The sequence below is a fragment of the Heteronotia binoei genome, chromosome 13 (genome assembly GCF_032191835.1).
Source record: "Heteronotia binoei isolate CCM8104 ecotype False Entrance Well chromosome 13, APGP_CSIRO_Hbin_v1, whole genome shotgun sequence".
NCBI classification, from domain to species: Eukaryota; Metazoa; Chordata; class Lepidosauria; order Squamata; family Gekkonidae; genus Heteronotia; species Heteronotia binoei.
The window spans coordinates 31,112,617-31,126,840 of record NC_083235.1 but is presented as its reverse complement, the minus strand read 5'-3'; the positions used below and the strand labels follow the sequence as shown (position 1 = coordinate 31,126,840).

At 44.5% G+C, this 14,224-nt stretch overlaps 1 protein-coding gene and 1 non-coding gene across 2 annotated transcripts in view; one reads left to right on the top strand and one right to left on the bottom strand.

The window, feature by feature from the left end:
• MAP3K12 (mitogen-activated protein kinase kinase kinase 12) overlaps positions 1–14,224 on the bottom strand; it is a 178,256-nt gene that overhangs the window by 135,508 nt on the left and 28,524 nt on the right. The window contains exon 2 of the mRNA XM_060252246.1: positions 8,351–8,395. The gene's annotated coding sequence lies outside the window, so the exon portion shown is untranslated. The remainder of the gene's footprint in view (positions 1–8,350; positions 8,396–14,224) is intronic.
• On the top strand, positions 6,005–6,072 carry TRNAV-CAC (transfer RNA valine (anticodon CAC)). Its single transcript has one exon. It is a non-coding gene; the product is annotated as a tRNA-Val (tRNA).

The window sequence follows — 14,224 nt, the reverse complement described above, 5'->3', positions numbered from 1 at the left end:
AGGGAGTCGCCAGGGGGCCAGGGATCCCGCAGAGCCGTCAGGAACCGTTCCGGGTCCATCAGGCTTCGCGGGCGAGCTAAAATAAGCTCGCCGCCCAAACGGGCTTGGGGTGGGACGTCCACACAAGCCTTGAGGGCGTAGTGATCCGACCATGGCACTGCTATAGAAGCAAGATCGTTCACTGAAACTCCCGACGCAAAGATCAAGTCTAACATGTGACCCGCCTGGTGAGTGGGTGTCGTAACTACTTGGGAGAGTCCTAGTGTCGCCATGGAAGACACGAGGTCCATCGCCTGATTGGAGGTCACGTCATCGGCATGAACATTGAAGTCACCCAGGATCAAAAGCCTTGGGTGCTCCAATGCCCATCCTGCTGCGGCCTCCATCAGGGATAGTAAGGCGCTGGCCGGTGCGTTAGGCGGTCGGTACACCAGCCAGATCGCCAACCCCTCCCCAACATCCCACGCCAGGCCGGCACATTCAATGCCCTTGATCTCCGGAGCCGGGAGGGCCCAGAAGAAGTAAGCCTCTCGAATGAACAGGGCCACCCCTCCCCCCCCGCCCGCTAGTCCGCGACTGGTGAAAGACCGAGTATCCCGGGGGCGCCATCTGGGAGAGAGCTACGGTCTCCCCATCACGCACCCAGGTCTCGGTCACACATGCCAGGTCCATGTCCTGCTCGAGCAGGAATTCCCGAAGGATAGAGGTCTTATTGTTGATGGACCTGGCATTACATAACACCAGTGACGGAGGCGAGTAATTTCGCCTTGCCCCACTACCTGTCACCATAGGGATGGGATGCAGGCTGGAAGGTGGTCGAGCACTATCTTGTCTCGACCCCCTTCTCTTCCATTTCCGCCTGTTCCCACCGTCATACCTTCCCCTCCCCAGGAGCACCGGAATCCCCAGACCAATCATCTCTCACTGGTGACCACCACTCTTCCACTGACAGATATTTAATTTTGTCTCTTCTCAGCCCTCCCACCTCCAATTGGCCTATCAATAAATTACCCACTAATATTCTAATAGTTATTTAATATACACTTATCCCAACCCATCCAATTCACTAGCTAACAATAATAAGTTATAAATCCAATTGGCTCCTTAATTAAAAATCTTCAATCATTGTCCCTCTTTTCCATTAATTTGCCATAAATAAATCCATTAAGTTAGCTAGTCAGTAAAATCAAATTTAAATAACCAATAATTAATCCAATCTTGGTAATTTAGATAACCAATAAATTAATCCAATCTTGATAATTTGGGAGATAGGGTCCAGTGGGTAGGAGGGTACAATTTATACCAACTAAAGTGCCGGAGACAGTAAAGTGCAATTGATCTTAATAGTCTTAATTGGCTAAAGTGCTGTTGTTTTGAGTCACAGTTATTTTAAAGTGCTGGTGACAATAAGGTGCAAATGGTCTTGGTTTAAAGTGCGGTAGTGTCCATAAGGTGCGGGTGTCTTGGTCTGAGTCTTAGGCGCTGATCTTACATGAGGGTGGCGCGTGCCACCACGCCATCCAGGAGGCCCGGAGACCTTCAGTCCTAGCGATGGAAGGAGGGGAGGGAGGGGAAGAAGACAGGGCCGTCGTCCCGCCAGCAGACCAGCTGCCTCGGTACCTCGCCCCGTCTCGCAGTTCTTTAGAGCCTCTCATCGGCGTCCTCTCATTCCACTCCCCAGCTTTCCAGTCCACAGGCCTCCGGTCCCCGTAATAGGAGGAGGGGGGTAGGGCCGTCGTCCCGCCGGCAGCTAAGCCGCGTTGGTACCTCGTATTATGTCGTGGCAGCTGCCTTTCTCAACTCATCAGAAGATTTAGAGGTAAAAGGAGGAAAATCTCCCATTGTTCCAGATACAGTGGAGTTTATGTGCAGCCTCTATTCATTTTAATGGAGTTTGAGCAGGCATTTGAAATTCAAGGGTCAGAACAATCTGCCTCCCACTCTTCTGACTGTAATAGCATCCAGACTGCACCATGAAAGGCAGGCACTGCCTCCTAGAAAGTAGAGTAGCCAGCAGGCTGCCTGAAAAGTGCCCTGTCCATTTAATTTGTGGAAATGACCCAGGTAAAGGGTTTTTTTTTGGGGGGGGGGGGGGGAATAGGATCACTAAATGACATTTCACTGAGTCCCTGTTAAAAGAACAGGGCATTTTGTCCCCAGGCCTGTTAGCCATCCTCAGCCTTACCAATACCGGCCATATTTTGGTCAACCATCAATAAGCACATTCCTGATGTCTTCTTATCATTTTGTGCCTACCCACTGTACGGAATTTCACCCAAACCTTTGGAGGCTAGAGGCAAACATCTCAAGAATGGAACCTGCATGCATGTATCTTCTCACCACAGACCCCAGGATAATACTACAGCTGCTTCCAGGTTGCATTCTTCAAAACGCCGTTTTATTTCTAGGGTGTGTTATGCTGCTGCTGTTACTCTGCAGCTAGCTTGGAGGCTTGGCTTTAAAGAAGGCAGCCTAATTGAACTGTTGCTGAATTAGCAACATGCGAAGTCTGCAGGAGGAATCTGGTTTCCAGTGTTTTTTGCACAGCCTCAAAGCAGCAGATTTCCACAGGAAAAAAGAATCCACCTTCCTGTTTGAATCTGGGCTATTTCTGACCTCACTTCTGTTCCTGTGATATGATCAGCGTTGTGTGCTTCAGGTGAAGGATTTTGAGGTTTCTGTCCATGAATTTCCAAGTCCAGGCTCAGAAATGGTCTTTGGATCCCTAGGCACATAATTCTGCAACAAAAAGCAGCTACAGGGAGGCTGGAATACCGACTGGGCTGCATAGGGTTGCCAATATCCATGTGGAAGATCTCCTGCTATTACAGGGGATCGCCTGATAACTAAGATCAATTCTCCTGGAGAAAATGACTGCTTTGGAGGGTGGACTCTATGGCATTATACTCAGCTGAGGCTCCTCCCTTCTCCAAAGACCACTGTCCCTAAGGTCCAAAATCTCCAGGTATTTTCCAACCCAGACTTGGCAGTCGTAGGGCTGCAGGAATGAGAAACGGGGCTAATCTTTCTCTCATGCACCATTATTCTGATTGGAAAGAAGATGATACTGGATATATACCCTGCCCTTCACTATCACAAGGAGTCTCAGAACAGTTTACAATCCCCTTCCCCTCCCACAACAGACATCCTGTGAGGTAGGTGGAACCAAGAGAGCTCTGATAGAAACTGCTCTTGAGAGGAACAGCTCTGTGAGAACTCGTGACTGACTCAAAGTCACATTAGCAGGTGCATGTGAAGGAGTGGAGAATGAAACCCGATTCTCCCAGATAAGAGTCCATGCACTTACACCATAAGAACATAAGAACATAAGAGAAGCCATGTTAGATCAGGCCAATGGCCCATCCAGTCCAACATTCTGTGTCACACAGCGGCCAAATATATATATATATATATATATATATATATATATATACACACACACACACACACACACACACTGTGGCTAATAGCCACTGATGGACCTCTGCTCCATATTTTTATCTAACCCCTTCTTGAAGGTGGCTATGCTTGTGGACGCCACCACCTCCTGTGGCAGTGAATTCCACATGTTAATCACCCTTTGGGTGAAAAAGTACTTCCTTTTATCCGTTTTAACCTGTCTGCTCAGCAATTTCATCGAATGCCCACGAGTTCTTGTATTGTGAGAAAGGGAGAAAAGTACTTCTTTCTCTACTTTCTCCATCCCACCAAACTGGTTCTCCCCTCTTGACTGATTTAAGCCTTGAAGAGAGAAAAAAACACAGATACTTGTGCTAAATCTATTGGGGCGTCAAACAATGGGGGGAGGGGTGTCTCCAAATTCTAATTGAATTTCATGAAAATTCCTCTCAACAGCTGTTTTCAAGCAACCTGCAGACTAGCTGGGATGGGGGATCGAACTGATGAGCTAAGAATTCAAGGAACACGGCTTCCAGCATTTTTTTCCTTCTAAAAATCAGGTGCAAGCAACCCCAACTTGGACTGGACAGGGTGGCGGTGTGTGTCTCTTCAGACCTTCAATACTGCCTATCTAAAATAGCTCTGGGGGAGCCTCTATTCATCCTACTGGGAAACATGCAGATATTTGTATTAGTATTTTTCCACAACAGGGCAGACAGTGGCTCCCAAGCCCGTTTCATATCAGAAATATGATAGGATCATGAGCATGTGTGAGATTTATCCCCTTCCCCTAATGCTGTGGTCCACACCCAAATCAGCGCTACATGTCTGATGTTTAGAAGAAGATAAGGCTGCACCGGTAGGTAGGAGGGAATAAAAGAGAAACAAGGTGCAAGATGGAGCAGTTTCTTTGATCTTCTAGATCCCTAGATTTTTAGAGGGGGAAAATATGCTGGGAGCAGGGTTGCCAGCTTTGGGCTGGGAATACCTGGAGATTTGGGGGAGGTGAAACCTAAAGAGGGTGGGGCTTGGGGAGGGGAGGGACTTGTGGGGTATAATGCCATACAGCCCACTTTCCAAAGTCGCCATTTTCTCCGGGTGAATTGATCTTTATTGCCTGGAGATCAGTTGTATCCCGGGAGATCTCCAGCTACCACCTGAAGGCTATACAATACCAAAACCTACCAAGTCTAAACCATAAATATTTAAATTATAATAGTCATTTCTATAATAGTTTCAGAGGCTTAGTAAAAAAACCCAAACAGTTTCTATTACCTAAACATGTATTTCAAATTCAAATATTATTGTATTCCATTATCAAAATTCCAGACAAAAATATATACAGAAAGTTCCATTTACAGATATTCCTTTCCTCTGTAAATTTCACTCTTACAAATAGCTATTCAGTCCATATAATTCAAGCAGAGGAGCAAAAGTACAAAAGTTCATTCAGCCATCAATATGTCCATTCCAGATAGTTCAAGATGTTTCAATAAACATCTTTGGTTTCAAGCTGTTAAATGGAACCCGATTTCAATTCCCTTTTGCACAGACAGAGTTCACAGCTTTCCAGTCCTTGGTATTGTGTAACTTTAGCACTAAGACCCCTTGTGTTCTTGATTGTACCACCTGATGGCTGGCAGCCCTAGCTGGGAGGTCCATTCACAGAACTCCTGTCTCCTCTGCCAGAACCGGTCTGATGTCAAATAATGGATACATCTGTATGATCTCATTAGACCTTGGAAACTCAGCAGGGTCAGCCCTGGCTAGTATTTTGATGGCAGACCACTAAGGAATATCAGGGTCATGACACAGAGGTAGGCAATAGCAAACCACCTCTGAATGCCTCTTTTCTTGAAAACCCCATGGGGTTGTCATAAGTCAGCTGGGACTTGACAGCAAAAAAATGTACATAAATGCCGTCAACTCACAATCAACATAGCCACCTCAGCAAGGAGCCTTCAAGGCAAGGGAGAAGCAGAGGTGATTTGACATTGCCTTCCTCTGCAGGGTCATCCTCGAAGGTCTCCCATCCAAGCACTGACCCTGTTTAGTTTCTAACATCTGACAAGATCTGGCTCTACCATGCCATCTTCCCTCCTCAAATATCTGCAAATGCTGCTCAGCCCATGTTTTAGGATCACAAAGCCTCTCTTAGCTTAAGAGTGTTTGTTCTTTCCGAACTTTAGATTGGTAACCTCTCTCTTTTGTAATGATTTCTCTCCTTCATTCTGTTGTATCCTTCTTTACCTTTGTCTCTTCAGGGACGTCAAAGAAAATTTCATACCAATTTATGTTCAGTTGCTGCTATATGCCTTGAGCACTTTCAGGTAAGACAAGTATAAACAGAGACCCATCACTGCCTCATAGAATATAACAAATATGCATTATTATTATACCTCCTGAGAAATAAATATTGCTATGAGTTCCTTGGAGAGGAATTAAGCTAGAGAGTGGGCCAAAATGAATGAAATACTGCTACTCCTCATAAAAATCACAGCAATCGAGGAGGAGGAGAAAATAAAAGCAATTTACAGGGGACCTGAAAACAAGCCTTAAAGTGGAACTTAAAGCAAGGGTGATGGTGAGTTTGCATGGAACATGTGCATGGCTCAGTGGTAGAACATCTGCCTCACATGCAGAAGGTCCCAGGTTCAATCCCTGGCATCTCCAGTTAAAAGGATCAGATAGTGGGTAATGTGAAAGACCTCTGCTTGACAAAGAGCTGCTGCCAATCAGAGTAGGCAATACTGACTTTTGAGACCAATGCTATGCCATTATAAGGAAGCCAAATGTGCTTAGGAAAAGCTCTGTTTGAAAAGTGGATACAATGGGGTCCAAAACTGACCTGGAGCCCCAACTCCAAAGACCACAGTCAGGAAGACCTGGTTTCAGATCCATGAAGCTCACTGTGTAACCTTAGATTCAGGTGGGTGGCCATTTTGGTCTGAAGCAACAGAACAAAGCTTGAGTCCAGTGGCACCATTAAGACCAATCAAGTTTAATTCTAGGTATAAGCTTTTGTGTGCATGCACACTTCATCAGATCTGATGATTTGTGCAGACACACAAAAGCTTATACCCAGAATTAAATTTTGTTGGTCTTAAAGGTGCAGCTGGACTCAAATTGTGTAACCTCGGGCTAATCTCTCTCAGTTTATCCTACCTGACAGGATTGTTGTATTGATAAAATCAGGGCAGGGAGAACCTTTAAGGAAAGATGGGGTAAAAATGATCTGGACAGATAACAGCAAAGAATCAACAGGACTTGTCTATCCTGGAACCAGTCAGCAGGCATAAGAAGGAAAAGACAGAGGAGCAACCATAGAGCCTGGGAAAATACTGGGAAAGCAAAGGAAGATATGAATATGAGTGGCTAGAAGGAGCTCAGCTAAAGCCTGAGCTACAGGGGAGGACAAACTTATTCTTTTAAATCTACAAATACCTAATGGCTTCAGGTGGCATATCCTTGGCAGGTGCTGTCTATCCAGAAGTTTATGCTCTAAGTACATTAGACTAGGGTTGCTTCCAATTGGGTTATCTGCCCCAGTTTCCATGTTATTGGGAAACAGGGTTCTCCTCCCCCCCACATTCATGTGCCTCTGGGTTTCAGTGCCTATTCTCCCATCTTTCCCATCTTTGCTCCAAAATTGTGGGTAAGACCACAGTAAAGCCTGCCTGGTTTTATATGTATCACATTATATCAGTTCATCTGAATTCTATATTTTCCTTTTAAAAAAAAGCACGCCTCAAGCCTTTCCACTTATATTTCCACAAGGAAAGAGGATAGAGCTTTACTTTAAAAAAAGAAAGCTGGGAATTGAGAGACTTGATACACACATTGTTATATTATTATGATGATGTAACGGACTGCAATTTTTTAAAAAGTTAAAAGCCTTCCTGATGTGAGGGGAATGGAAGGCAGAGGCTGGGAGGTAAGGGCAGGGAAACTACCAGGAAACCTGTCATGTGGGAGACTTTGTGTGGGCTGAGGGCAGGAGATTTGATAAAGGCACGATTCAATGTGAGGCAGGAACCGGAGTTGGGATGGCAAGAAGAGGAAGAAAGAGGGACCTTCGCTCATCTAGCAAAAGATGCAAGGAGCTATGTGAACTGCATATAACAAGATGCCTAACAAGGCAAGAGAGCTTAGTAAAGGCCTTCTGAGAAACTATTTGACTAGCAGTTCCTTGTGATCCTCTTGGAACTAAGCCTAGAGATCCTTTGCCAAGCAGCAGGAAAGAGTCCTCCTACGCAGATCCCGAACAAAGAGGGGGGGAAATCAGCTCATTAAGGCCATACTGCTGGATGAGCATCAGCTATTTTTCTCTTTTGAATGGGGTATTCTAGCCAGGTGAATCATATTTAAGACTGGGTAGAACTTCTTGATCGGAACAAAAAGAAACCTAGGTGAACTGATGATAGCAGAACATTTAGCATGGGAAAAGGAGTATAAAAGGAATTGGTTCTTGTTATTCTGGATGAAAGAGAGCCAAGATAAGGATTCGAATGTGTGGAGAGTTGTTTAAGGTTGAACAAAAGGGGAGGGGGAGAGGAAAGGCCTTCAACCAACCCAAAGCAGAGAAAGAAGCTGGAAGGGGGAGGGGAGACTATAAAAAGATCAATAAAATATAAAGACACTATTAATTGGCTGCAAACTGAAATATTTCTCACACGAGAACTAAAATATACAACTTACATTCTTACCATAATTAAACCAAGCCTTTAAAAAATCAAACAATAAAAATTAGACTTCTGAGCATTCAATACATGCTTAACTTAAGCAGATGTCGACCACGGGTTGGCATCAATAATAAGTGCCAGCAGCAGGGTTTTACACAAACAGGGTTTTTAAAATGCACTTGTAACATTCTGGGAGGGGAGGAAATGATTCAGTCATATAAGCAAACAAGTAAAGGATATTAAAATAAGATTTAAAAGTTAACACTCACCTAAAAATATGTTTTTTGCTATATGATGTTATCACTGATGACGACCTGTTGGTTGAAATGGTCAGACTGTTATCTGTATATTATTTATTTTTATTTTATTTTATGTCCCTTATAACCCATGGATGGAGGAGGGAGGGAGAGGTGGAAAGAAAGCAACATCAACTTTAAATGCATTCTCCAAGCTGCCAGTTGACTTGGCTTGGAGAGGCAATTTAAAAAGAGAGATGCCTTTTCCAAGTCGGCTGACAGGGTGGAGGGTACTTCGACAACCACACAATGTGTGTGAAAGAGCCACATGTGGCTCCCAAGCCATAGTTTGGCCACCCCTGCCCTAGACCCAAGTAGGTTTGAGTGGCTGCAGAGGATTTTGGGGTTGAGGGGACAAGTATTAGCTCCCAAGATACTAGGCCCTGGCTCCTTCACTGAGCCTGACCCCACCCCCTCAGTCTAGAGTCCACTGAGTCAGAGATTCCCTGTGACCTCAAAATTCTTGAGACAACCCCTCCGGAGCTAGATCCCTTCAAGAAGCTCTCACTCACATCATCAAGGGTCTCATTATGGTCACCAATATCTTGTTTATTTATTATTTAGAATATTTCTCTGCTGCCTCTTCGGAATCCTGTTTGTGGTGGCTTTCAATTAAAACAATGTAACAATATAAAAACAAGCCATTGGATGTTAACAGTGGGAAAAAACGACCCATAAAACAGAGGCAGATCATTTAAAAACCAGGTAAGATAAAACCTTTAATTAAATGCCTGGTTAAAAAGATGGGTGATTACAGACTGGAACTCTGAGCCAACTCAGAGATGCCTCAGAAATCGAATAGAAAAATCCTTCCAACACAAACATCTGCTGCCTGTCCCCATCCTGTACTCACCCCGTCCTCTGGCGTGCTAAGAGTGGCTCAAAGAGCTACCACTTTCAAAGTGGTAGCAATTTTTTAGCTACACGCCAGTTGCCTCCTCAGTGTCTGGAAGCGGAAGGGCACAAGTGAGGCACCTTGGTGGTATGAAACCACTAAGCTGCTCAAGCTGCATCCAGGGTTTTTTTTAACAAAAAACTGCTCACAGCGCATGTGCATGACCACTAAAAATGTAGGGGGGGGGACTCAAACTGAGCAATGGGGATGGTGCATGACAGCCATCTGATTGTGCTCATGTCGCCCCGTGGATGGGATAGGGATGACTTGCGGGGAGCATACAGAGTGTTTTGGATGGTTCTTTTTGAGCTGGCCTGATTTGGAACGCCTCTCACACACCCCTAAATACCCGTCTGTTATCACCCGATGTGCTTTGGCCTGGCACCTAAAAAAAAAGTAAAGCAGGTGCCAAACAAGCCTCAAGGGAAAGGTCATTTTGGAGGCAAGGTGCCACCAAAGAAAATTCCTGTCTCTAGTCGTGGGGTCACCAACTGCCAGGTGGAACTTGAAGACCTCCTAGTGTTATAACTGATTTCCAGAGATCAATTCCCCTGGAGAAAATGCCTGCTTTAAGGGTGGACTCAGTGGCATTGTACCCTGCTAAGGTTTCACCCTGCCCTCCCCAGTTTCCATCTCCTAAATCTCCAGGTACTTCCCAACAGAGTTGGCAACCCTATCTAGTCACCACTCTCCTCACCTCAAAGTAGGGGCACAGAGAGAAGGACTTGAGAGGCTGATCTAAGCTAGTCAGCTAGGTAGAATGGGGCAGTCCTTCAGGTCCCCTGGCCCCAAACTCATTCACAGTCTTAAAGGTAAGCATCAGCACTTTGAACTGTACATAGAAACAGACCGGTGTAGATCTTTTAGCATTAGGGTGATACTAGGGCTTTTTTTTGAGCAGGAACACAGTTCCAGCTGGCTCAGCATCGGGGTGTGTGGCCTAATATGCAAATGAGTTCCTGCTCAGTTTTTTCTTAAAAAAAAAGCCCTGGATGATCCAATCCACTTAACCCATCCCTGACAGTAGCTTGGTCACTGTATTTTGGGGGCAACTGAAGTTCCCAAACCATTTTCAAAGGCAGCCCCATGGAATTTTCTCCTAGACCCCACAATTCCTAGCTCCTGTTTGGCAACATAAGCAATGTACGTGGAAGAAGGTGATGGGACAGACTCCAAGCCTGGGACTTAACCCTTGAAGGCTCTGTGCTCTGCAAGACAGAAAGGGAAGCCTGAGACAGGTAGTTAAGCCAAGGAAAGAGAGAGAGAGAGAATGAACAACACTAAGCATGTCTACTCAGAATCCACCTCAAGTCTACTCAATGGGCCTTACTTTCTGGAATGTGTCCTTAAGGCTGTCCTGTTAAAGATTCCATTGTGACCATCAGTGGAAGTAGCTGTCTGCTCTAAGGGCCAAACTATATCATATAACTGGGGCAAGTCAGGTTGGAGCAGTGGTGTTCAGTTCATGGCAGAAAGCACCCCAAGGCTGTTTTGGCTTCAGAAAACAGTGTGGGGGAAGGCTAGAGTCCCTCTTCTCTTACAGCTGCAACCTCTCCTAGAGCTGTCAACCTCTCTCTGGGATTACAACTGATCGCCTGGTGGAAATCTAGAAAAAATAACTACTTTGGAAGGTGAACTCTACATCCCACTGAAGTCCAAACCCCACCCTTTTCAGGCTCCAAATTTCCAGGTATTTCCCAACCCAGAGCTGGCTCCCCAACTGGACTCATGGCCAAACACTGTGTGTCTTTCAGCTCTTGGTACAGCCAATGAAACATCCATTCCTGTAGCATGATCTACCCCCTGGACTTTGCTCTAGGACTGGACAGAGTTTGGGACTTCCAGCAATTATACTTATATACAGGATTATACTTCCTGATCTTTTGCTGTTTCTTCTCTCCATCAGACTTTTCCTGCTAGAACTGGGAGAGAAGTGAAAGAGGTGAAAAGGCTATTTTAGCGATGATGGAATGTAACGATACTGCACAGATTGTGGAGAGAGAGCACAAACCTGTTTTAGAATCTCATACATAAAGGAAGTGATAATGGAACAAGCCCAATAGGAATGGATTCTTATCATTTAATTTGACTCAGTAAAAACGCTATTCACCTTACAAAAACTGGCTGAGGCCTGCTGAAACATGCCAGGTGGCAGGCAAAGAGAACTTATTTGTTTGATTTTGCATGCCTCCTGGTCAAACCAGACTTTCTGCTACTCTCTCAGCAGCAATCCCTCGCCTGGATGGGAATTGCACTAGCACATAATAAGAACACAGAATCATAGAGTTGGAAGGGACCTCCAGGGTCATCTAGTCCAACCCCCTGCACAATGCAGGAAACTCACAAATACCTCCCCCTAAATTCACAGGATCTTCATTGCTGTCAGATGACCATCTAGCATCTGTTTAAAAACCTCCAAGGAAGGAGAGCCCACCACCTCCCGAGGAAGCCTGTTCCACTGCCAAGGAAACTTGCTGGGTAACATTGGAATACTCTCAACCTCTGATGGAAGTAGCTTTGGGTTCCCATGGAAGGTAGGATATAAATTAAGATTGCCAACCTCCAGGTGGTGGCTGGAGATCTGCTACTCAACAAATGTTTGAGTAGCAGAAAGCAATGTAAAGAGATAAATTTAAATTTGGAAGGAGGAAGTGACATCACAGGAAGGGAAGGCGTTTGGGTGCAGTGTCCTGAAAGTGACACCATCGAAAGAAGTGGAGTGTGGAAGTGACATCACTTGATCTTTGACCTGGAAGTGACATCACAGGATATGAAATCACAAAGGTGATGTCATATCCTGCTCCTGGCTCCACCCCCAAAGTCTCCTGGCTCCACCCCCAAAGTCCCCAGGTATTTGCTGAGTTGGACTTGGCAACCCTACTGGAACTCTCTCCCCAGCAAGATTCATTTGTCACCACCTGTTGGCATCTTCTGGCAGCAAGCAAACACTCTTTGGTTTTGTTTGGTGTCCCCTCCTTAATCATTGCGTTTATGTTTTTGTACCGTGTCTTAGCTCTGGTTTTAAGTATGTGTTTTTGCTGGTTTTAATGGTTTTTAAGATGTGATTTCATTAGGCATGTTTTAATTTGTTAGCTGACTTGGTGGCCCTTATTAGGAGCAGAAGGTGAGGTATCAATTTTGTAAAATAAATAAATATTCAGATAACAGATTAATTACTTCCTGTTTACATTATTTGAGTACTTTAAAGACCAACAGGATGCCCAGGGTATTAGTTTCTGAGTCAAAGTTCCCTTTGTTGAGAGCTTATTCCCTGAAAAATTTGTTGGGCTTTAAAGTGCTACTAGACTTGAATCTTGTTCTACTGTAGATGAAAATGGCTACCCACCTGAAACTTTCTGCTTACAAGACAGGTGTACAAATGTTCCCTACATTTCATGATAATTAGATAAGTAGCTTTCTGGATGATATGGTATTTTTTTATAAAATTCATGAACCTTTATTCTAATTGTTTAGAAACTTGGGACCCTTTCTCTCCTCTCACTGAGATTTGGCAAGGATGATCCTTTGGATGACTTGACAAATCCCTAAAAATTTCATCCAACTTGGGCTGAAAATAAAAACAGCCAAAAAGTTCTTTCCCATCAAAGCCAATGGCTATAAACATGAATAGCATTTGTTCATTTATTCTTATTCCCCTTTATGTCAAAACAAAAAAAAAATGAAAGGATTTGGGTTGATTTTTTTTCTCCTTTTGCTTCTGAATGAATGCACATCCCTCATAAAACAGTGTATGCCCAAGAGAGCTGTGAGCTGACTGAAGATGAAGTATCTTGAGAATGTGATGTGGGAAAAGGAGATTTGCTACATGCTTACAGGAGCTACTTGCTTCCACTAAGCTATTTGTATATTTGCACATCAAACAAAGGTAGCATCAGTCTGCAGTGCTCTGTTAGCCAAAGGAATACTACCAACGGACTTCTTGGGGAAGGCGGGAGTACATAACAAGATACATATGAGATGCTACATTGCAAAATTTGGCTGGTTGTTGCAAATAACCTCTCTCATCTCCACAACACCTGGCAGTTTTTAAAAAATGTATATATAAAGTTTGCTTTTCCCTCTTAACTTTCTCTCTTTGGCTCCCTCCTTTTGCTCTTATTCTTCTGGATCACTTCCTTTTCTTGGTTCACATACTCCTTGGCTCAGCTGCCCCCTTAGGCTTCTGGCTACTTTTAACCTACGCTTTACTGCTTGACCTGCCCCTCTCTAGGATTGCAAGCAATGGGCAACTGGAATCATCTGCTTCTATCCACATGATATCAGTAAGGTTGCCAGGTCTGACTCAGGAAATATCTGAGGGCTTTGGGGGTGGAGCCAAGAGCAAGGTTGTGACAAATACAATTGAACTCCAAAGGGAGTTCCGACCATCCCATTTAAAGGGACTGTGCTTCATTCAAATGCATTCCCTTTGCTGGAAATAATGGAGGATGGGGGCACCTTCTTTTGGGACCCATAGAATAGGAACCCTTGGTCCAATCTTTTTGAAACTTGGGGGGAGGGGTTTTGAGGAGAGGCACCAGATGATATGCTGAAAATTTGGTGCCTCTACCTTAAAGAACAGCCCCCCCCAAGATACCTATAGATCAATTCTCCATTATACCATATGGAGACCAGTCTCAATACAGTATAATGGAGTGCCCAGTGAACATTCCACACACACACACCCCACACACACACACTTTCTGCTAATCTTGACACAGGGGATGGATTCCCTGCCCCCAACTAGGGACTGGTAACCCTACAGCAGTCAAGGCCTTAAATAGACAATTAATGTTCAAGATAGCTGAGACTGCTTTTGGGAGATTTCATTTCCCATAGCACGTACATATAACTTGGGACCAAAGTTACAATAGAGTGAAATAATGAGAAACAAACAAACATACATGCACAAAACATAATCATAATTGGTTTGTAGACACAAAAACTGGAAG